We start from the raw sequence: 24,413 nt of genomic DNA on the forward strand, positions 1-24,413 counted from the left end.
AGAAAAATTACAAGCAAAAATGATACTCTTAAAAAAACACCCAAGCGCTATTATAGGAAAATCTTATAAACAAATAAATTCCACTGAGCAAAACAGTTCTCCCAAATGAAGAAACTTTGAAGGCAAATACATTTCACTCTAGTCAAAACTAAATATCCAAAACTAACACACTTTCTAGGCAACCAGTTTTTCCAAACTGGCAGACTTCCTATGCAAATCTCTTACTCACCAACATACTCTGAGCAAAAATTCCAAACTAGCACACATTAAAACAAAAATCTTCCAGAAAAAATTTCCTTAGACAAAACATTCTCAACTCTTACTTTTTAACCAAAAAACTAGCCTACCCATGTGCTTTATAGGCAGAAAAAACCATAATTTGAAACTTTCTGGGGGGAAAATCTCTCCTAAACCAACACACATTCCAGGCAAAATAATTTTTAAACAATCTGTATTTTTCATAACTAACAAACCACAGTCTTTACGCAAGGGTAAGGAGATGGGACTGCGATCAAGACAGGTCCTTTCTCATTCCTTAGAACGTTATGATCCCAAGAAGGTCTTAGGACCCGAGCATGCTTATGCTCCAATAATTAACAAGGATATAATGATCCCACTGATTCAGCAGACAGGCTGGATCAAGAACCTCGTGGCCTGGAAATAGAGGGTCCTCTTCCACTCAATGCAGACAATCAAGAACTTTCAACAATACACGCAGAAGACGTCTAACTCATTCATGGGTACAACGATCTAGCCAAAGAGACTGTGGCTACCAGTTCAGATTTCCCTTTGGGTCTTAAGCCCTTGTCAAGCCCAAGAAAGAAATGAAGGCATCACTGAGTTTGCCATGTTCTAATCATGTTGACTGCATTTTCAACAACTGAATTCTCTCACCTTTGGTCTTTGGTCTAGCAGGAATTTTAAGTTGCTTCCTCCATCATGTTCACAACACACATTTCTATGTAACCCCTAAGGCTGCATTACAACCAAGAGTCTGCTACAATGGAGTTACCCACTTCTAGTTTTTCAGGTGGTTTCGTGGCTTGATTTATGTCAACAAGAGTGGGCAAGATCTCTTCTGCTTCCATGGTTAGTTAGCAACAATGAGGAAAATGCCACCTTCCTAAGACTACTGCAATTTGGTGGCAAGACTATATCATACCTGGCTCACTTAACAGCAAATATGTGGGCTAATCTTGCCAGTGAGAAAAGGAGATATTCTAAGTTCTTTGTCTCTCTTTCCTAAGGACCAGGTTGACGCTGCAGTCAACAGAAGGAGAGCAGACAATGACTATCTGGTCCACCACACTGTTTCTAAGTCATCTGGTCCTTCATGTGCCAATGTAGCTAGGCCTAGACCTCAGGCTGCCTCGTAAATCTCTCCAAAGGGACCTCAAGCCTCAAAGGGCCCTTGCAGGGGTCCCCAACCTTCACCTACTCCAGCTAAGAAGACTCCTCAGCAGCATCCCTTCCAGCCCCGTTCTTCCAGACCCAGAAGAGGAGGCAGAGGCAGGGCTGGAGGAGGAAAACGATACAGAGGGCAGCCCTCCCCCTCACTGCCATCAGTTGGGGTGTGCCTGGCAGGCCACTGGGCAACTTCGCAGTAGCATGGAGTGGAGACCTGGGTAATAGATGTTCTACAGGTAGGATATCTACTCCCTTTCGAGTTTTCTCCTCCTCTCGCCGATTTTCCATTCCACCAAAGACATATGTTCAAGACTTACCAAAGTATCTGGCTCTCTAAGAACTGAGAAAAATAATGGAAAAAGGAGCTGTGGAGGTCATGAAGGATCTTTTCCCAGACTTCTACAGCTGTGTCTTTCTGGCACCAAAGGCATTAGGCGACTGGAGACCAGTAATACACTGTAGACCTGTCTACTCTCAACCTTTTCATCAGAAAGACTTGATTCATGGTGGAACCTCCTCGTACAGTTCTAGCAGCCATCAGGAAGTCCGACTTCTTGTTCACCAATCATCTCAAAAGTTTCTTCGCTTCAGTCTTGGAGAGACAGTATACCAATTCAAGGTGCTGTGTTTTGGCATTTCTAATGCCCCACAGTTGTTCAACCTAGTTTCAACCTGGGGTCATTCACACGGGATACACATCTTGAGGTACCTCGACAACTGGCTTGTTCTGGTGAGTTCTCGGGCAAAGTTAATCCAAGACAGGGGCTGTCTACTCAAATTTTGTCACAGCTTAGGCAAAGTGATAAATCTGGAGAAGCCAAATCTTACGCCCAACCAAAGGCTTTACCTGGGCATGCTTATAGACACGACACTGGCGAGGGTCTTCCCATCAGATCCATGCATTGATAAGTTCAGGACCATTGCTCAGTCCTTCCCCTCCAGACAAAAGCTGGGAGCACACCTAGAAGATCTTCTGACCTCTGGTGTGTGGAATCACCAAGACAAACTGCTTCACATCACCAACCAGGAGCTAAAAGCAGCTTTCCTAGACCTTATGTCAACAAATGGGGGGGGGGATAGTTTCCCATCAACGTCACAATTTGACAGTACAATTACACCAGTGGGCAGTGACTCACTCAGTGGATCTCTCAGCCAGATACATTCTAGGCAAGAGGAAAATGGTGGAAGACAAACTAAGCCATCAGGGTCAAGGTTTTAAAGGTGCAACAGGAGGAAAACCTCGCAGGTGGACTATAAGATAACTCTTAGGAGAGGGAGGAATGTAAGACAGAAAAAAGAGAATTTGAACAGAGCTATAATAAAATGAATGTAAGGGGGTTGCAGCTAGGGGCTGAAAGGACACTGCTGCTAAGAACTTTAAATACAGTAATGCCTACAGTGTGCCATGTGAGGTGCACTGCTAAGGACGGAGTGGTCACTTCATCTGGTAGTAGCGGAAAGGTTCCATCTGTGGGGAAGGTCAATGATAAGAGCTATTTGCAACCAGATACAACAGAAAACTACAGCTATTTTACTCAGTCATTCCAGGTTCTTGGGCCACAGCAGAAGACGCTCTGCAACACCCTTGGGAGAATCTGGGACATTTATGCTTTCTCCCCCTTTTGCCTGATCTGTTAAGTAAACAACAGAGTTATTACTTTTCAGAACTCAGAATGACCGTGGTGGCTCCCTTGTGGCCACATGCAGAGTGGTACCCTGATCTTTTGACCCTGCTGACCAAGGTACCGAGAGATTTCCCCTGGCACAATCTCCTTTGCCACCCGCATATTGAGAGGTTCCACCAATCAGTAGGGTCCCTATCTCTTCACAGCTAGAGACCATCCAGTATCTCCTGCGAGCAAGAGGCTTTTCTCACAGAGCAGCAACAGAAATGTCTGGCTATCTCAGGAAATCATCTACAGCCGTGTACCAAGGGAAATGGGCCATCTACTGTGATTGGTGTTGTCAATGGGGTTTCTCTCCAGTTGGAACTTCTATTCAGCTTGTAGCAGACTTCATTCCTCCGTAGGGAGAAGCTACTTTCTGTGTCAGCCATCAAGGGCTACAGGTGCTATAGGATTAGTTCTACGTTTGAAAGGTGTAGAACTTTCCTCCTCATGGGAAATCTCCATGCTCCTCAAAAGTTTTGAACAGTCCTGTTCCCCGGGAGATCTGAAGCCTCCTTATGGGGTTAATCAAATAGAAATTTAACCCTAAAGATGGTCTTCTTGCTGGCCTTGGCTTCACCAAAAGAGTAGGTGAACTTCAAGGCCTTTCTTGTGATGTTAAACATTCGAGTGGTTGGGAGTCCATAGCCTTTGAACTTGTCCTGAAATTTGTAGCCAAGACTCAAAATCCCTCAGTTCACAATGACAGATTCGAGTCATTCTCAATCCCCTCCCTTGGAGACTTTGTTGATAACAAACCAGACGAATTACTTTTATGTCCTGTCGGGGTGCTGCATAGCTATCTAAAAAGGACCCAACATCTTAGGCATGAGTGTCAAAAGACTTTTTCTTAGCACAGGGTGGAACAAGAAACAAGTGTTCAAGAATACCATCTTCTTTTGGCTACATGAGGTAATTAGATAAGCAAACAATACCTCTTCAGATGAAGACACTTGCCACAAACACTCTCAAGAACTAATAAACTGGGCAAAAAATATGTCCAACTAACTTTTCAGGTAAAAACCTCTCCCAAACACCACATGCTCAAAAAAACTTTCTACATGCTCAAAGAAAAAAAAAACTCACTCTTAGAGACTTCCAATCCATAAAACTTGAGCTAGCAAGACTTTATTCTCTAGGCAAAAACTCATTCTATAGATATTCTATGCCAATAATTCATGAACAGACTTTCCACTAAGAATAATTGTCTGACTAACTGACTTCCTAATAAAAAAAAACTATAAACTAAAAAGACTCCCTAACAGAAAATTACTGCAAACTTTCCAGGCAAAAAAAAAAAAAAAAGACAACAGCCTTTACAGGCAAACCAAATCACTGACAGATTATACCTAAAAACCATCACAGACTAACATATTTTTTAACTCAAAACCATAACCATTTTGTCAAAGAAAAAACAATGTTTTTTAGTAAAATTAATGACACACTTTCATCACAAATCACACACTCTTTTTGGGGCAAAAACTCAAACTCAAGATATATAAAATGCAAAAATATCAAAACTAATTAAAATCCTAAAGGCACAACCATTGCAAAATACCAAACATCTGAAAGGTACAAGCACCAAGAAAAATATTATAAATAAAAATGTATTACAAACTAAGAGATTGTTGTAAAGTAAAAGCATCAAAAGGTTAACAAACTTTCTAAAACCAAAACTGTCATTCTAACCAACTATCTAAAACAAAATCTAGCAAGGACACAGACTTCCTGTATCACAATTAGTCTTAAAATAATTCTCTTTCTCTCCTAGTCTTGTTTCATACACCAATAACCATATCCTTTGCTGTAAACTTTATACCATATATTCACATATTAATGCCATCATCAAGCACTGACAAGATAACCACAAATTATCATGAACAAAGCTTGGAGCCCAAATTACTAAAAACAGCACATAAACTGTATCTCAAATTCCTTATCATAAATTAACACAATTTAACTCTGCTGTTATAAACACATGCTGAATGCCAAACTTCACTGTTATGAATTTATTTCTGAACACCCTATTCCATCAACAACTAATTAATAAATATTAAAACCACTGTAAGTAATTTCTGAATACCAAAATCCACTGCCACAAATAAAGTGCTACTGTAAATAAAAAACCTCACTATCAACTAGAAATTGCAGCATACCAAAGTTACTGTCACCAGCCAATTGCTGAGAATGAAATTCTAATATCTGATTATAAAATCCACTTTCACCAAATAACATCTAAACACCTATCACAACCAACCACTTTCTGAAATCAAACCAAATCTTTCTTGCTCTCAAAAGAAACCCTTGAGGAACAACCCATACATACATACAAACTAAAAGACTCTTGGAATCCCATACTCACTGAATCAAAATGTTCCATCATGGTCTACCCATTAGAATAACAAGATTAACATACAAATAAGAAATCGTACACAGCAAAATCTTTTTCTATTATGAACTAAAGAAACACAACATTGATTAAAACCTCTCACCAAAGCATCCTAAAACCAAACTGTTATTATTAGCAAAGCTCATAAATGCCAAACTTGAATATTCAACATTTCTCAGTCTAAGCATCACAAGCAAGGACTTCAATACATCCAAAAAGATGTCTTTCACCCTAAACTAGACATCTTCAGTGGGCTGTATAAATGAACTCAACATTGTAAAACTTCCAGTAGCTCAAAACTCTGCAAATACATAGATATTTTTATAGACAAATTCACATACACCTTGACAAGATATTTTTCACATCAGTGCAAAACAAATTTCAAGCATACACCTTGAACCTACCATGAATACAGTTACCCAAGATTCAGGTATATCAACTGCAAAATCAGTTGTCATTCCAATCAACTCTAAAGTTACTATTTCACAAGAAGTCCACCTGAACTAGTACTCTGTAGTAGGGATGAACTCTAAAGTTACTATTTCACAAGAAGTCCACCTGAACTAGTACTCTGTAGTAGGGAAAGGCTATACTAGTTTTAATCTCAACTTCATCAGGAAAGCTACATAATAAAAATTTAATCCTGTTTCATATGCTCCAAACAATGAAATTCCTTTAAAAAGTACTACCATTAAATAAAAGCATCACCTCAAGGACATGTATTTTTTTGGACATGTATTTTTTTAAGTTTAACTAACCATTTTAATACTCATTTCCATCAAAACTTCCAAGAAAACCAGTAAACGCCTCAAGTCATTGAACCATCATACGATGTAAATATCTCCAAAACTAGCACTCATTATCTACGTAAGATTCCTATTTATACGCCCATTTTTGTCTATAATTACAGTACTGTACCTACAATGTTATGAATTTGTAAGGTTTCTTGCACATTTAAAAACATGGCCATTATGGTATTTATCCCTCCTTTATGTCAAATACACAAATGAAATGTGGGCCTAAGATGAAAGGTGTTTAAGCCCCAAGCTGGTACCCCCTTTTGAAACAACAGTATGTATCCGAAATATAATTAAAAGTATATTGTCATACTTGACTAAAAGGATAATTTTCAATTTTTCTGATATATATAATCTATACTTTTTATGATACGTATCTGGTTGGATAAAATCATATTCAATACTTATAATTTTCTAAAACAGTTTCATGTAAACTACCATAAAAATACAGCATGTAATTCAATCAATGAAATTAAACATCAGCACAAATTGCAAATTCTGATCAAAGAAAATAAATTCCCTAATCATATCATATCAAATGATGCTCTACAAGTTAAAATTTTCCATATTTCCCAAACGTGCAAGAACATGGCAAGATAACAGTAATTTAAAGATGGGAATCTAAAAACTTTCAAGTAAATTGTAAAAATTCAGAACACAAATTTACTCAAAATTACAACTATTGTTAAAAAATTCATTGAATTCAAAGTCTTGTATATCAAGTATTTTTGCATTTGAATACCCTAAATAATTTTAGTCAATTCACCATCATGAAAAGAAGCCAATCTTTAATATAAAGATCTATGAAGACAAAGCAAATATCCACAAATACTTAAAAGTTAATCAACAGACCCTAAGGTAAGAATTGTCTGCTAGAAAGTGAACTATACATTGACTAACAACTTGGAAATCACTAGACACCACATGTCAAGGAAGTATTTGCTTATGTACAAGTACAGTCATAAGAGAGGATGTAAGCCAATGCTTATCTTAGTGGCAACCTTAATCCCCAACACCCCCTTGGACTTCCTGTACATATTATCTTACATTTGAAAAGGTCAGCAATTTTTAGTGACAAAGAAAATGGACAGCCATCTGGAAAAGTACAAGGGTAGTATGTAGAGCCTTTTCACTTCTAGGCAATCAACTTTCAGCTTAGAACTTTTTGAACTGGTTTCGAAGCTGACTGGTTACCTCCTGCTGAGGACACTCCCTCCTTGGGGCACTGCACTGTTGACTCCCAGGAGTTCTTTATTTTAAATTGCTATCTACAAAATGTATACAGTAATACAGTATATGTATATAAGGACTTCTGTACTTCAAATTACTTTATAATAAGCAATAATTATGTGAAGCAATAATTCATAGTTTTCTTTAAACTACCAGATTTAAATTTCAGCCTCTCTTCTCAAAGACTAAGAAGAAACTCACTAATTGATGACAAACACAAATAATTTTATAATTATTATTTTACTGCACTTTCAATCCTGACAACCTAAGATCTAAATCCGTGATCATGGAACAACTGAGCAGCCAAAGATATCAAAGGGGAGGTCAAGAGTGAAAATGTTAAGAGGAGGATACTCAGTCCTATTGTGGGGATGAACATAAAAAGCACCTTGATAGCATACAGTGAGTAAAGGGAGTTTCAGCAGAGCATGTAATATACACAAGGCTCCAGCAAGATCCTCCAGGAAGGCGTACCAAGTGGGTAGCGATTTCCAAAGCCCGTACAGTGCATAGGGTGTCTCCTGCAATGTACAGTGTAAAATGATGATTCAAAACTGCACGAAAAGACTTCTGCAATGCATAAAGTGCACAGGGCTACTTCAGCAATTTAAAATAGGATGCTTCAGTGTGTTAATGATGTACAATGCTTCAGAGTAAAGTGGAGTGTACAGGAGTGCTTCAGCGAGAAAGACAACATCATTAAAGCATTGTGTGTGGGGCTGAGAGAGAGAGAGAGAGAGAGAGAGAGAGAGAGAGAGAGAGAGAGAGAGAGAGAGAGAGAGAGAGAGAGAGAGAGCATGAGGGAAAACAAGACAGAGAGTGTGAGAGAAACAAAGATAAGCACAGAGAGAGAGAGAGAGAGAGAGAGAGAGATAGAGAGAGAGACAGATAGAGAGAGAGAGATAAACAATTTCTAAATAATTTTTATCAATTTACAAAAATATTTTATCCTACTTCTATAGCTAACAACACTGCAAAAACTTAATGCTATTCAGATTTCTGCAAACTCTAGCCAATGAGAAAAATTTTTACAGCACTGAGTCCCAAGCTCCAAATTTCTCAAACCTAGATCATAAGGGGTAATGGTGTACCAAACTCAAGGAGACATTAGATCTAATCACAAACTTGCTGAATTAGTCCCATTATTTTTATTTTACCCATAATTAGGCTTTCTTTGGTCATGCCATGAACCAACCAAAAATGGCCCTAGTTGTCCAACAAGATGACAGCAGACCATAAGAACTGAGCAATAAGCTGAAATACAGAAGTCCTTGTACAATAAAATCAATAGTATACAATTTGGTAACAATCTTACCTCATTACCTAAATTAAGTTAAAAGTTTTAGTTTCAGAGCTAAAAGACATTTGATTCAATTACTCAAATTCAACAGAAAATATATGACACACTTCAAAACTTCCACAAAAAGAACGAGTTACATCTTAACTTACACAAAAAAATTTTTATGTCAAGACACTATAGCACCACTAGTTCTAAGAGTAATGAGACCTAAGAAACTGAATGGACAGAAGGGAATTTCTCAAGCCATTTACATGAAGCCAAATTCATTATATTTCATAAACAAAATTCAACTACAAACTTTGAACTGAGATGATTTTATTCCTAACACCAGAAAAACTCTCCCATTAAATATAATTTATAAAGTAATTTGCATTTTTTCCTTTGTAAACAAACCAGAGCCTTTTATGCAAAGGAATTCCTCAATGTCAGCTGGAATCAGCTGTTGAAACCTGGAAACAAGGTAGTTAACTGTGGTTAAGGGGGTGAGTAAGGGAAAGCCTCTCATCTGCCATCACCAAGTAGTTTCCTTCAGCATCTGAGACTTATTATCATTCAGTAGCTTATCTTGACCACTGGGCTAATTTACTTAACTCTCATAGTGCTTGCCTGAAAGATCAGTCTTCATTGATGACAAAATCCAATTTCACTTAGCAAGCTACAGCTCCTTCAAAACCTAACAACTGGGTAAACTGAAAATAGAGAATCTACAAAAGCTCAACTGATTTGTTTCCAAATTTTGACATTCATTTTCATTCATATTTTGGAAATTCACAAAAAATGCTGCATATCAGTATTACCCTACAGTATATACAAACAGGGACTGGACCATGTAAGCCACATCAAATAGCCATGGGTCAAATGAGATTGACCTATCCTACAAAGTCAAAATTACTTGTGTTGCTCCTCCTAATATGATGATGATATACAACACTGAGAATGCCAAGACTAGCACTGGGACACTTTTGGCCCTTCAGCTCCTAAGATAATGAAAACAGGAGTTGGTGAGGTTGGACAGCAAGATGGAGAAATCCAGGAAATAATGGAGATGAAATATAAGGATCTAAAGATGGAACTGGGAGAAAACCCCACAGCTACACAAGAAAGTAGTAACAAGGTTGGACAGCAAGACTGAAGGAAGGAAGTGGGAATGGTGTGAATGGAGGTACAGTAAAAGGCTGAAAATTGGGTGCAGTCAGGGGCCACAGGAACAAAGATAATACCCTAATAGTAATGCTTACAGTGCACCACATGACATTCACTGAGGGCAATACCCCTTCTTTGGGATCAGATTGGAAACATGGAATTTATAATAAAAAGTCAAGCACTGGGGCAACTTCAGCCAATCAGCACTAAAGAAAGTAAAAACAGGGAGTTGGAGTAGTTGGACAGCAAGATGGAGAGACCTTGAAAATAAATGAAATGCAGTACATGGAGCTAAAGGTAAAACTGGGAGAGAACCAGACTGTTTTGTTAAGTAATAGTTAGAGAAAGTGGACAGCAAGAATGAAGAAAGGAAGAAGGAATGGAGGTAAAGTAAAAGGATAAAATAGGAGGGGAGAAAGAGGAGGAACTTCTCAATGCCCCTAGCTCGTGTCTTACTCTCCTCTACAGTCGCAGCAGCTTTGGTTGACACTGCAGCATTATTTACCAAGGGAAGGATGACCACTACTGGAGCTCAATAGCACTGAGCTCCACTTTGAGGTCCTGGGTAGAGAGGAGGGGTTAAGGAAATCTTCCTGACAACTGCAGATCCCACCCCTACAAAGTAGTAACAGTAACAGCGGGGACCTACCTACACATAGGATATGTAAGGCCACATACTCTTGGTCCTGCCCCTTCCTACCTCCATTACCCTGTTTTCCATGATAAAGTACACAAAACACTCAAAAACACAAGTTCCTACTCAGTACTGCAATCAGCAGGAGTGAAGCAAGATGTCCTCACCTGACTGCAGCCAAGAAAATGTGTTTGGTGATGGTAGATGAGTGAGGGTATTCATCCACTCACCCCCTTTATCAATAGCTACGGAACCTCATTGCAAATTTACTGCAACTGCTTTAGCTTGCAATATGGAATACTCAAACATAAAAGGCAATGATATTATTTTCTGTACAAACAATTCACTATTTTTACTTCAAAATTTACTGGTCTCCTGGAATTACTAGTACTTTGTATGGCTATTCATATGGCTTAAAGCCAAGTCATGCTTCATGACTAAGTTTACCTACAGCAAACCCGACAGCTAAATATCTCCCCTTTGCTTTCCATCCATTTCCTTTAGTCTCTTCACAATTTCATGAACTAAAATCTAATTGCAATTTCCAACTTTCATGAAAATCAAAACCTTCATGAGAACCTTACTAGTAGATACATGCAACTTCGTCATCTCATAAAACAACTTCATGAAAGTTAATTAAAGAGCAATTATCCTTATATGTACAAGTGCCTTAAAAAATGAACTCCCCTTTCACAACAAATGCCAGGAAAATATTAAGTGTAAGAGTGATTGAGAATGGCTAGGTCTCAAGATGATTTTAAACCTTCAAGAAAGTATACATCACTGAAATATTACGGATTACAAAATCTTCTCAGATATGCATTTACTGAATTATTAATATAATATCAACATCCCCTTAAGCAGCATACTGAATCTGATTAACTGATATAAGAAAGTTTGGTCTGATGACCTAGCACTGGAACCATTTGGATATTCAGTACAAATATTGAATTTGAGTTTTATCCCTCATTAACAATGAAAGTCTAAGTACCCCTTGTAATTTTAATCTATGTATGTACCTTAAACTCTGATCAAATATAGAAAACTACTATACTGTACTCTTAGAGTGGCACTTTCAATTTAAGTGAAATTACTAATTAATATACCTAAAATAACACTGTCAACAATATCAAAATCTCATCAAAATAATATCTCTCAAATTTGGAACCTTCACATACCACAGCATATCTCTCAAATTTGGAACCTTCACATACCAGCAGTGTCCTGAAATATGCAGAGATACCATGAAGAAAATGTTCAGACAAGATACTCAGTACTACTTACAGATTCATTTTGAAATGGTTCATGTTCAGTTTAGCAAGATGCATTATTACCATGGCAACCACTTGTACAAAGGCACTATTATTTAATCAAAGACTATGATACATTCTGCTTTGGTCAAAAAATCTGAAATATTTCAATATGGCATTTTTAAACATTTCCTACCCTGGGCTGTATACTTGTAACTAATTTGATCTGTGATTTTCTTCCTGAATTAAACCATACCTCTGTTTACATAATATTAAAATAATGAGATGTAGCAGCTATTAAAAAGCATTAATTTCTAAACTTACAACTTGAATCCTTGCAAAAACTAATGATAAAAGTTACAGCGAATATAGGGGAAACTTTGACTAGTTCATCAATATCTGTAAGACCCATAATATGAAAAACTGCCATCACACATAATTTTGCTATAAATATTACATGTCCTAAAAGGGAAATGGTTCGCAGGTTCTACTTCACTAAACCGTCTCTAGCTACTGTAAGGAAATTTCTATATAACATAAATAAAGCCTAATCTTCACCACCAGTGAATTAAATGCTAGTGTGAACTTCATGAAAACTATTCATTGTCAGAATTACCTCCAATTAATCTGGCATAAGCCTGAACAAAAATCACTGTTTCTACATAATTGCTGGATTACTGACTACAGGGTAGAAACAGTGTACAATGAACCTTCTGGTATGACATACCAAAACTAACCCAGTATCTAACCATTTAAAAATTGTACAAAACTGTCTTGAAACATGAAACTGTCAGATTCCAGATAATAGGGTAGTTATGTTTAAGCATACTGGATTACTCAACCCAATATCTAAACCTTGCGGTCAGTATGCGCCTAGACGAATTTTAAGAAAAAATGTACAGTATTCTGATCGAACAGTGCCGACTGACAGTTTAGATATTACTCTAATAGGATAATTAGATAATGAATTATGTATCTTGAAATATACAGAGCCAATAAACAGATGATGTTAAACTAAAACATTTAGTAAACTATGTATCTTATTAAATTCTAATCCAACTGATCACTGATATTACACTGAGGATACTATACATTATAATAACTGTTTTAAAATAACTGAACTACCTTTTGATTAATTAAACTCATATGAAATTGGAGTAAAATGACAATATACTAAAGTAAAAACTATGTATCTTTTCATGTTTACCTACCTAATATTTTACTGAAATTTGACTATTATTAGAAATTACCACATTAACAAATTATACATTTGATAAACAAAATGGAACTGAAGAATATCTGCTAAGGCAGAAACTTGTGACATTCCACTGGATGTTTAATACAGTACTCCACTTGCCAACTGTACAGTTTCTGAAAAAGATAAAAATTTAATTACATCACAAACTTTAAAACATTTATGCCTACACAACGGCATCATAAGAAGGGCACCAACAGCTATACGCAAGCCACACAAATCTTTCATCTGAGCCCCTATTACTAACAGGGGCTTAGATGGGACTTGTATTTTTAGTTCAATGTTGAACATAGCTTTTGATCGCAATGTTTATTTCGCTGAAATCTAGCAGGACCTTCTTAATTTCAATGTCAATCAGCAAAATGAAAAATACCTTTAGGAATTATTATTATTATTATCATTTGAGTCATGCTATCATCCTATAATTTACCATTCTCAAATCTGTTTGCATTTATTTACATCAGCAATGCCCCACCCCACTCAGATCAGTCTTAAATTCTCCAGGTACTTCCTGATTGGCTGAATGATTTTAAAAAAAGTTTATTTTCACAGCAGCCTTCTTTCTCACTGTACTTACCAATTGCCAAACTATTTTAAATGCATTATAACTAACCCTAATTACAGTATTAGGAAAATGGCATTACTTGAAAATTCCTGAACTATTTATTTTATGTATAAGTTAGGAAAATACAAAATTTGTACTTATTACACTCATTTTTTCTTGTAACAACTGGTTAACTTATTCAGCTAGCTTTCTTTAAAAGATTATTCTAAAGCTACTGGTTGCATTCACCAGGAACTTCAAGTTCCCTATTTCCATTCTGTCCTTGACCCCAATCCCTAACTTTATACTGAATTATTATAAGTTCTGTACTTTTGGCTCTATCTGTAAAACTATTTCTATGCCACTTTTTGGAAAGATTTCACCAAACACTTAACTTTGTTAAAGAGTGCTACACAGATATTGTGGTTTATTTTCTTCAGAAGCCAGATTACATCCTTCAAGAACTCTCAGGCTGCAGATCACCTAAAGGGACAAGCAAAAAATTTTAGCAGAATCAATGGAAAATTACAGGGTATCAAAAAAAGGAAATACATAATTAGCTGCAAATGGGCTTGAAGTACCCGATACACGGGTCTCTGTCACTAAGAGAGGCATATCTGGGATTTTTTGTCACTGTATGAATCTGTTGTGTTTTATCAAGGATATCTCTGAAATTTAACTGTTAATATTACAGGACTTCTGTCTACAATGCAAAAATCACTGATTGGCATGAATGGTTAATGACCTCACCTCAACAGATGAAGACCAAAGTTTGATCCAACAGGGAAGAAACTACTGTGATTGTTTCTTGAGAAATCCACTGAAACCCAACTGACCTAAGTAGTCAATTGGGTACCAAATAGTTAGTCAACTGTGGTGGGTGGCAAACAGGGTGGAAAAGACATGGGGGCTAGTAACCTTATAAGACTTGCTGAGGACCTGATGGTTGATTCCCTCAAAAACCAAGCCCAGCCCACTAGGAGGAAAATATTTATGGTACACAGAAATTAATTACTAATCCTTGGGCCAGCTTATAACCTTGTTAAAACTTTGAACAGTATCCCAAAAACTGGGTAAAATTTCAATCAAACAGAGCTTCAACCAGGATTCAGAGATTTATTTTCCTATCTAAAAAATGCATTCATACTTTATAAGACTATCTTTATTATAAAGGGATACTTTACCACAGTATCTTTTTTTTTTAATAAAGGTTGCTTTAGCATAATGTACTTTCTTTCTTATAATGACTATCCTACAAGCAAATGAAATTTATGTACATAGTACATAAACAAATAATTTCAAGTTTCAATTACAGGTATTTTGCTTCTTACCAGTCCCCTGTCCTCAAAGTAAAAACATACATAATTCTTACTTTTCATTAAACCCAACTCAGAGTATCATACAGTACTTACATATACTTTTCCTACAGAAGCCTCACTTTATGTTAATTAAATAATTTCTTGCTCAGCCCCTGCCCCCCCCCCATACATTTGGTTTTGAGTAAGGTAGTCTGCATAACTGGTGTAGGCTCAAGTTGTATAAAAACCTCTAGTTTAAGCAAGTGGGCAAAATGCTTTAGTCTGAGGAACACAAAATGATGCCACACCTTTTTAACAGTTTAGAGAAACTGGGTTCAAATTCAGTCTATCATCTTCTACTTGAACAACTTGATCATCTTGATCATCTTCTACCTGAACAAGATTTGGTGAGTAACCTTGTATTGTCCAGAAAAAATTCTTGACAACCCGTTTTTGCAAATCCTATGCTTGAATGTCCTAAGTCAATGTATTAACTTCAATTCCATCAATCTAACTTCTCTGGTCATCATTAACATCATTCTGGTTATTATTCAGTCTCTCTCACCCATCAATAAGCTTTAAACAGTGAGTATTCCTACATGCCTATTTTTTTCATTGGTACTAACCTGAATCCAAGATTGTTCTGTGCCAAAATAGAGATTCAGGAGTCAAATTCAACATATATCTTCATAAGAACCTAATTTAGAACATTCTATATTTACAGCTTGCAACTTAACTCTGAAAACATGAAAATAATTTACTAACATATAAAACTATGGGGGGGTATTTCAAATATATTTATAAAAATAAAGTGACGTTTACATGAAAACTAAGACCTCACTACTATTATTATTATACAACTAATAATCTCAGGCAGGTTCAATGACTGTAGAGATGATATGTTTCTGGAAAAAAACCTGAACTCTAGATAGGCTTTTCTCTGATACTATGGATGGGATTCTTATCTAAGAGTTAGACATTAATTGTGGCCACTGTCTGACATGAATCATGACCATTAGGTAATGCAATTACATCTGATGCCACAATGGATTCATAACATGACAGTAAGAGCAAAATGAAGTAGAAAATGTGAGAATAAAATGGCAACTTCAGTGCAATTGCACAGATCCTAGTACAGTAATGCATGTATAACAACAGGTAGTTCATCTCTGATGTACACAACCTGCAACAAGAATCTAAGAGTCTAGGAAGTAAAAGATTTAAAGTAAGATTCTTCTGAGTTATGCCAGCTAATGTTTGTAATCTCTAATTTCTTAAATCAGAGCAATGGAAAAAACTGTCTCATTACATCATACTGTAATGCCTAAAAGCCATTCCTATTTCAAGTTCCAAGAATTCTACCAAATATGTAACTAAACTGGAACAAATGAAATAGTCTTATTACGTCCTAATAATGCCAATTCAATTCCTTAATATTCTAAAAGGTCAAAGTAATCAATTGAGTATGTAATTAAACCCAAAGCAATTTTTTGAAAACTGACTATACAAACATTAATATAGGGCCTAGTTCATAACTCTGTTGAAAATTATACTGCTAAACAAACTCTTCAAACTATAACCATTACAGTGTTTTTCTAAATACCCTAACTTTATATATCATAAGATTAATATTTTACAAGAAGCCTTACCTTCAATATCATGCATGTAACCTTTCCATCACAGGGTACTTTCAAGAAGTTTTATTTCAAATTCAGTTCTCAATCTGAAATAAAATATGGTTCTTTAGTATTGATTACAAAAGATCACAGGTATTTGCAATATGTTTCCTAAATGTTTTACATATTTGGAGGCTACAGAATTAACAAAATCTTTTACTTTTGGCACAATATAACACCACTAAAAAAAAAAAAGCTATATTAAAAACCAGATTTAAAACATTTGGCTGTTATACTTTCTGGGCAACTATATCAGCAATAAAGAACAAATAATTAGTGTTCAAATCTATTACCTCTAGTTACAAAGAAAATACTAAAATTTCAACAGAACAAACTTTGTGAAAATTGTGTCTAATCTACCACATTTCATAAGTGTAAGACCTTCCAAATACTTTCCCAAACATCTAATTTACGACCCACCGTCCCACTTCAACAATAAGACAATATTCCCCTAAACATCAAAGGTAGTCTAGAGGTTATCTACTCCTGTCTTGAACATTAATGGTAGTCAAAGAATATTGTCCCGATTCTAAATTGAGTACAGTGCACCTGCACATAAAAATAACAAATTTTAAATCAATTTGTATTTTCATAACTAACAAACCTGAGGTCTTAACATAAGGGGGATTTCTCTAGTGCAACTGGAGTCCGGTTATTAATACCCTAAGGTTTTGGTGGCAGCGGGTGACAGCCAATGGGGTAGGAGGTGGGCGGAGCCCAACCTGGCTTCACCCCATGTATGCTGTGACATATCAGCTTTCTTCCAGCCCAGGTAACTGTATGAGGGGTGGCTTGAGGTGGGCCATGTACATTAGTTATGAAAAAAACAAACTGATTTAAAATTTGTCATTTGTTCATATGCAGGACAAACCCTCGGACTTTACGTAAGGGGAGACTTACTTTTGGAGGGAAGAAAGTAAACTTCAGAAACGACTGGTGGTTTGGTTCACCTGGTCTCACTTCCAGGTCAATGGTTAGGGCATAGGAAGGAGTTGTATACCTCTGATCTGTTAAGTGAAGGTTACCCAATTAGCCAGACACCTGGGCTATGAGACAATGGAACTCCTGTCAACATTGTGTCTTAGATGAAGGAAAAGAACCTGTAATTGTTGAAGACAACAGAACTCACATTAGCTACCAAACCTGTTCTGTTGCCAGTTCATCTCTCCCCTTGTAAGAGAGAGGAAGGGACTTTCTACTATGGAATTTGTATTGTGTAAGAACAATCATATATGCCAAGCAGAATGGATGCTTACTCACCTGTATCTAACCTGTTCCAGCAAATGATGGTTCACATTTCTCCGCTGCCCGCCAGTAGAGGAGAAAAAGAAAGAGAAAAGAAGAGGACCAGTCATCCCATCCACGCTCACCTTCATGAACATCATCTTTGGTAAGATTCAAACTGTCCTGCTAGGGGTACTGGATGAGCTACAACTTGTTGAGCAGCCACCACCAAACCCATGGAAAAAGTGTCCAAGGACCTATGGACAACGACCTGCAGATAGAAGGATGTGAAGGTGGTTTGGCGAAGCCAAGTACCAGCCTTCATATCCTATGAACCAACAAGTTCTTTCTGAAAGCAATGGAGGGACCAAAGCCCCTAAAAATCATGGGCTTTTGCATGCACTGTATTGGCATTGTCATAGCTATCGTTCCGACGAACATTTTATTGTTAATCCGTATCTGCTAGTGTACTAATTACTCTTGGATCGTCTCAAGATCCTTTAGATGGTTTAGTTATTCTGTAGCTTCCACTTTGTTTATTTTCATTGCAGTGTAGCTATCAAATATCCTCAGATCTCAAGATCTGAATCTGAGTTAATTTTTGTCAGATAGCTAGTTGTTTTGACATATTATTAAAGTTTCTATTGTGGTTTTTACCAACAAAATCTCACCTCATTAAAGAATCGACAAAGATATTTTTTGCTATAAGATTTAGAGTAAATGTGTTTTTCTGTGTATTAACTATTATCTCTAGACAAATTCTTTAACTGTGACATCCCCAACCCCTAATGTGTATAATATTATAAAATACATTCATTAATGTATTTTCTAATATATATGATGAAGCCAAGGCCAGTAAGAAGACTGTTTTGAGAGGCCCACTGCTGGTGAACCCCATAACATGGGTTCATAGTGGGTGGAGGTAGACGAGATAGAGTCTGCGATGAGATTATGGTTCAATGGATTGAAGATGTAGGTTGAATTGAGATAACAAGATCTCCAACGGGAAAGTTTGACTTCTTCAGACGTGCTCTATCCAGAATAATAGCGATTTATGGTCATGTATACAAGCCCTTCAAGTATGGTTGAAGTGCATTAGAGCAGAGATGATAGAAACAGCTCTTTCTCCACAGTTGCCCAATGGGTCTGGGCACCTTTGAAAAATCCCTAATGTGACTGGAAAAGATGGTGTAGAGGTGGAGGTATCTTGAGCATAGTTGGTAGATGCATCAATTAGCTCCATAACATTTTGCTGGCGTCGACTTGACGTAGGTTCCTTTGTCAAAATCTGGTTTGCCTTTAAAATGGGATTGGATATTAGCATAAGTTTTAGCTGTTGAAAAATATGTTTATGCTCCTTTGTCCAATTGAAAGAAACCTTTGTTGAAGTTAAATTATATAATGGAGCTGTTTTACTGAAAGTTTTTGGTCTAGAATAGTAGGAGACCATTCCTAAGAAAGTTTTAATTGCTTTTTTTGATGGAGCTGGAATTAACACTTTCAATGTTAGCCTCCTTGGGAGAGACCTGACCATCCTGGAATGCCCCAAATATACCACTTTGGCCTTCCCGAATGTTTTGGCCAAATTGATGGTCAAAGATGTTCAGAGTTTAGCTCTTCTAGCGTTTGTAGATGTTCTTCCCAGGAGTACTAGCAACAATCAAAATCATCTAAATGACAAATACATTTTCATGTCTAGGATGACTTCAGCCATCACTTTCTGGAAAGTTGCAGGTATTACAAAGGCCAATTCCTTACAGTGTAAAAAAGAGGCTCAAATGGGGTTATGAATTGCAAATTTCTTTTGCAGAACCAGTTTTCCATAACAACAATCACTCCGGCAGTCTCGTCTTTCTTCCCACATCTTCAAACGTCTTCAACTAAAACCCTTCAACCATGAACTCTAGTATGTCATTGATGAGACGAGCCTTGACCAGGATGACTCCACCTCCTTACATCTCTGGGCCACAGATAAAGTTCCTGCTTTTTGGCAAAATCAATGTCAGCAGCTCCTCTTTAGGATTAGAAAAATGTGTCAAGATTGAAAGACATCTTAGTAATTAGTAGTTAGAACTTAAGAACCAAATATCAATTTTAAATCAAACTGGAAACAAACCATTTTGAGATTACAAATTCTCCTCACACTAAAAATTTAACAGATCAGCATATCAAAACTCAAAGGTGATACACGTATGTTAGCCTCTTATTTCATATTTACATAAACTAACATTTCAAGAACGATTCAAAGAGTCAAATAGAATAGTCTAAGTAAATAAATATCTAAGCATTATTTAACATTCACTGGATGAAATAACGACCACAAAGAATAATAACTAGAGATAATTTAATACACAGAAAAACACATTTACTCTAAATCTTATAGCAAAAAAATATCTCAAACGCTTTAATGAGGTGAGATAATACTCATAAAATCCACAATAGAAACAATAATAATATGTCAAAACAACCTGTGACAAAATATTAATTGAAGATTAGATCTTGAGATCAAGGATACCTATAGATAGCTACACTGCAATGAAAATAAACAAAGCGAAGGGAATACCCTAAATAAATTAAAGGATCTTGAGACAAAGAGTAAGATGGTACACCAGCAGATGCCCGGATTAACAATAAAATGTTCCCTAAACGATGCTATGACACGAAATACCATTTATGGTTCGAAAATGGTGAAAACAGGAAGTGACAGAACCCTGCTGATTAACACTAAGTTATTAGCTTTCCCATATTACAGATACCGAAAGAATGAATGAGGAGGAGTATATTTTCTTTACATTATAATGACAAACAGAACTAAAATTTCTCACCTTACTTGTGTACATAACTAGATAACCTTTCAGATGGTGCTAATGAACTTAAATGAAAATAATGAAAATCGAAAATCACTTAAAATAATTACTAATAAACGAAAATGCACTTAAACCATCCCGGACAGGCCCCCAAATTTGTTACCTCTTTGAGAAACAATGCTTCCAAGTGGCGTGGAGCAGGATGTTATTTAGGTTCTTTGCTATTTCATTTTCTCATTAAGAGGACAAATTAAAAAAAAAAGCCACTAACAAAATTATGGTTTCAGCACTTCACTTCGCTTATTCTATAATCACCAACACCTTGCTCTTTGTTCATAAAGACCAACAAAAACTCAAGAAGTCACTTTAAACAATATAATTTTAAGTTTTTAACAATTTAAACAACGTATGATAGTACAAACAAAATTAATTAACTTATGAAAAGAAACAAATCAATAACTTGCCATTCTATCACATTAATAATACAAAATAAATAACTCCTTTTAGTACACAAGTAAAATACATATAAATCAGTGAAAATCAGATGACAACTGTTCTGCTTGTCTAAAAATATACTCCTCCAAAACAAGTAAAATACAAGAGGTAAACATTACAGAGAAAAACCAGCGCAAGATGTCAAGTAGATGGTGCACTCAGAGAAAACAAGGACTGAAGAGCGCAATACCAAACAAAGTAGATGGCCTACTAAAAATATTACAGTATTATATAGATTACATTAATGAATGTATTTTATAATATATATACAAAGTTAGGTGAGGCATGTCACAGCATCTATATGTGAAGAGGTACTGTATGCTTGTCTAATCACTTCATGTAGCCAAAAGGAGATGGTGTTCTTGGACACTTCTTTCTTGCTCCGGCCTGTGCTAACAAAAAGTCTTCGACATTCAGGTCTGAGATGTTGAGTTCTTTTTAGATAGCTACGCAGTACCCCAACAGGCATAAAAGTAATTCATCTGGGTTGTTACCAACAAAATCTCCAAAGGAAGGAATCGACAAAGACTCAAATCTGTCATCGTGAACCAAGGGATTTTGAGTCTTAGCTATGAATTACAGGACAAATTCAAAGGCTATGTTCCCCCAACCCCTCATGTGTCTAACATTAAAAGAGTCCATAAAGTTCATCTACTCTCTCTGATGAAGCCAAGGCCAGTAAGAAGACTGTTTTGAGGTTTAAATTTCTGTCTGATGAACCCCATAAGGGTTCATATGGAGCATGAGTGAGACTGCCAAGTACCAGGGTCAAATCCCAATTAGGAGGCTTAAGATCTCTCGGGGAACAGGACTGTTCAAAACTTTTAAGAAGAATAGAGATCTCCCATGCAAGCCCTCATATTTTGACACTGATCATGACTGCACCATTTGAAATGGTGGTCACTGTGTTTCACTGCTTGTGACTGCAAAAGGATAAATAGGTATCGTGATAATGGTAGATCACATTTACTTACATTTTTGTGGCACACTGACAGGTCATGTATTTTTGCTTGTAGATAGGCAGACCAGATGTTACTTTCAGTGCTTTATACCATGGTTGAACTAAGCAAGAGCTCTGCATCAGGTATTGCTTGGAAACCGATTTTTCCTATAGTATTTTGGTTGCTTATTATCCTAAGAATTTACCATTATTTTTTGTCGGTCGGTTGTAATTAACCTGTAATCAACCTCAGAAGTTGTACGCTGGCCATCCTGGAATGCTATCGCTCATGCGTAGTGTTATAGGGGAGCTTTTGGTAAAAAGCAGAGTTTCCTTCACCAAGGGCTCTGCCCCCGACTAAGTAACACAGAATGCTAGGTTAGGTAATGTTAGGATACATTAGGTTAGTATAGTTCCTTTCATAATAGGTATCCTTAGCCAATCCCTTCTTAAACATATGGCTCCCTGATGACTTGCACATGTACAGAACCATTCCATAACAACAACATGGCAGTCCAGTCTTTCTCCCATTTCCAAAAACCCTCATTCCTAAAGAGTCCCCAACCATGTTGGGTAGATATGGGGTTAATAATAATTGACCAGCAAAAACACCACCACCTCCTTTATCAGCAACACTAAAAGTATAGGAAAAATCAATATCCAAGCTCTTGCTTAGAAATACCATTTCCATTCCTGGAAGAGCCTAGATCAAAATTCAATGGCAATCAAACTGGCAGGTTTTTTTAGTTTTACTCTCCAAATAAATCTTTGGTCAAACTTTACAGTAGAACTATATAGTAGCTCCGCGGCGGCGACTGCCTTCTAACTTAATTTTTTATACAGTTTTTTGGTAGGTAATTTTGAATTTACCTGTAATTTTTGGCGCTCGAGTGTAATTAACCTGTAATTAACCCCTGAAGTCCATCCAACAAGGGGTTTCCATACGCGATCTTCACAAGACAGAGCACGGGTACGTCTGTATCCCGTCCGGCAAGTGCAATAACTTGTTAACTTAAGGGTACTCAACCCTCTCCCCCGGGCCAGTACTAAACATGGCGAAGGGACATTCCATTTGGCCGACAACAAACAGATGCACCACCAGTATCAGAGCCCCTAAAAGTGTAGAAAAAACCAACTGAAAAGGTAAAAACAGGCGTGGAGCTAATATATAGAATTACCAACTTTACTTTACTTGCGTGGCCTGATTCCCGCCAGTCGTCAACCGGGACAGGTTCCTCATACATAAATATACATAACCTTTCCTATGGTGCTAGGTCCTGACCTAACCAGATCTTACCTACCTAACCTAACTTAGGGTGATGCACCCTGACCTGGCCCCAAGGGGGCGACCTGGCCCCAAGGGGGCTTCAACACCCCTGGACCCATCCAAAAAGGCCATAACCTGTCCAGGCCAGCAGCTATCGGGAATCAGGCCGCGCAACTAAAGTAAAGTTTTACCAAATATTATAAAACTATGATGGCCTATTTACAGTGTTTGTTTCTTCTCTAAACAGCACCTATCTGCCATTCTAGTATATTCAAACCAAATCTCCCATTTGTGGATATCATACACTCAAAATTTATCACTATCCTAATATGCTGCCCACTTTTACACTCCCTTCTGGACCAACAAATGTCAAGACTGCACAGGCTAAGACTGTACAGGCAAACCTCCATTGCCTGGCCTATAATCTTCCCCTCCTTCTGGATCTTATGTTACACTTAAGGTATTAGTAGGACAGACTTGAGACCACAATACGCTCACACCTGTGCCTGCGAGCCTTCGACTACAGAGCAGTCTACGCTACCCGAATATAATGCACATGTTCATTAGTTCCGGTCTTCAACATACTTAGCCTGATCAAAGTAGGGAACTCACCATTAAGAGGATGCGCTTTGCACGACTATTTTTTCAAGATTACGTTCATATATAGCTTCAATCCACCACATATATAGTTTAATGAACTTCTAATAAACCTTAACAATACTTACAATCAATATAATGATGAAGAAACGTTAATTATACCAAGTAATAACAGGGTAAACACAGAGAAACGTATTCAGCAAGAGTTACTAACTACGGTTCCAATAGGAACTGGGAACTCGACAGTAGGTACCAGAAAGAACCATGGTTCTCTCTGCCTTGAAGACTCTGGGCAAGGCGTTTATAATCGCTGGATCCGTATTCTTTTGCCTTATTTATCTAGGAAAGTTGATCCTTCTAGGATTCGAGCGAAAAGTGATACTCAACACGTTATCATAATGAAAAAAGTCGACACAGATTAATAATGATTAACGAAAAATAATGTCGGGAGAAGACAAGATAGAAACTCAGGATCAGAGTGGTCCGTCATCCA

General features: G+C 37.0%; 1 long non-coding RNA gene across 4 annotated transcripts; it reads right to left on the reverse strand.

The window, feature by feature from the left end:
* Positions 1 to 8,398: 8,398 nt before the first annotated feature.
* On the reverse strand, positions 8,399 to 24,164 carry LOC136838529 (uncharacterized). 4 transcript variants are annotated; one of them, XR_010853026.1, is made up of 4 exons: positions 24,049 to 24,164; positions 16,564 to 16,637; positions 14,012 to 14,099; positions 8,399 to 13,188 (listed from the first exon to the last, which is right to left on the reverse strand). It is a non-coding gene; the product is annotated as an uncharacterized lncRNA (long non-coding RNA). The 4 variants fall into 4 exon arrangements; XR_010853027.1 differs by having other exon boundaries at positions 8,399 to 11,791; positions 13,029 to 14,099; XR_010853025.1 differs by having other exon boundaries at positions 8,399 to 11,735; positions 11,772 to 14,099.
* Between the last annotated feature and the right edge of the window lie 249 nt (positions 24,165 to 24,413).

This window comes from Macrobrachium rosenbergii, chromosome 5 (genome assembly GCF_040412425.1).
Source record: "Macrobrachium rosenbergii isolate ZJJX-2024 chromosome 5, ASM4041242v1, whole genome shotgun sequence".
Taxonomy (NCBI): Eukaryota; Metazoa; Arthropoda; class Malacostraca; order Decapoda; family Palaemonidae; genus Macrobrachium; species Macrobrachium rosenbergii.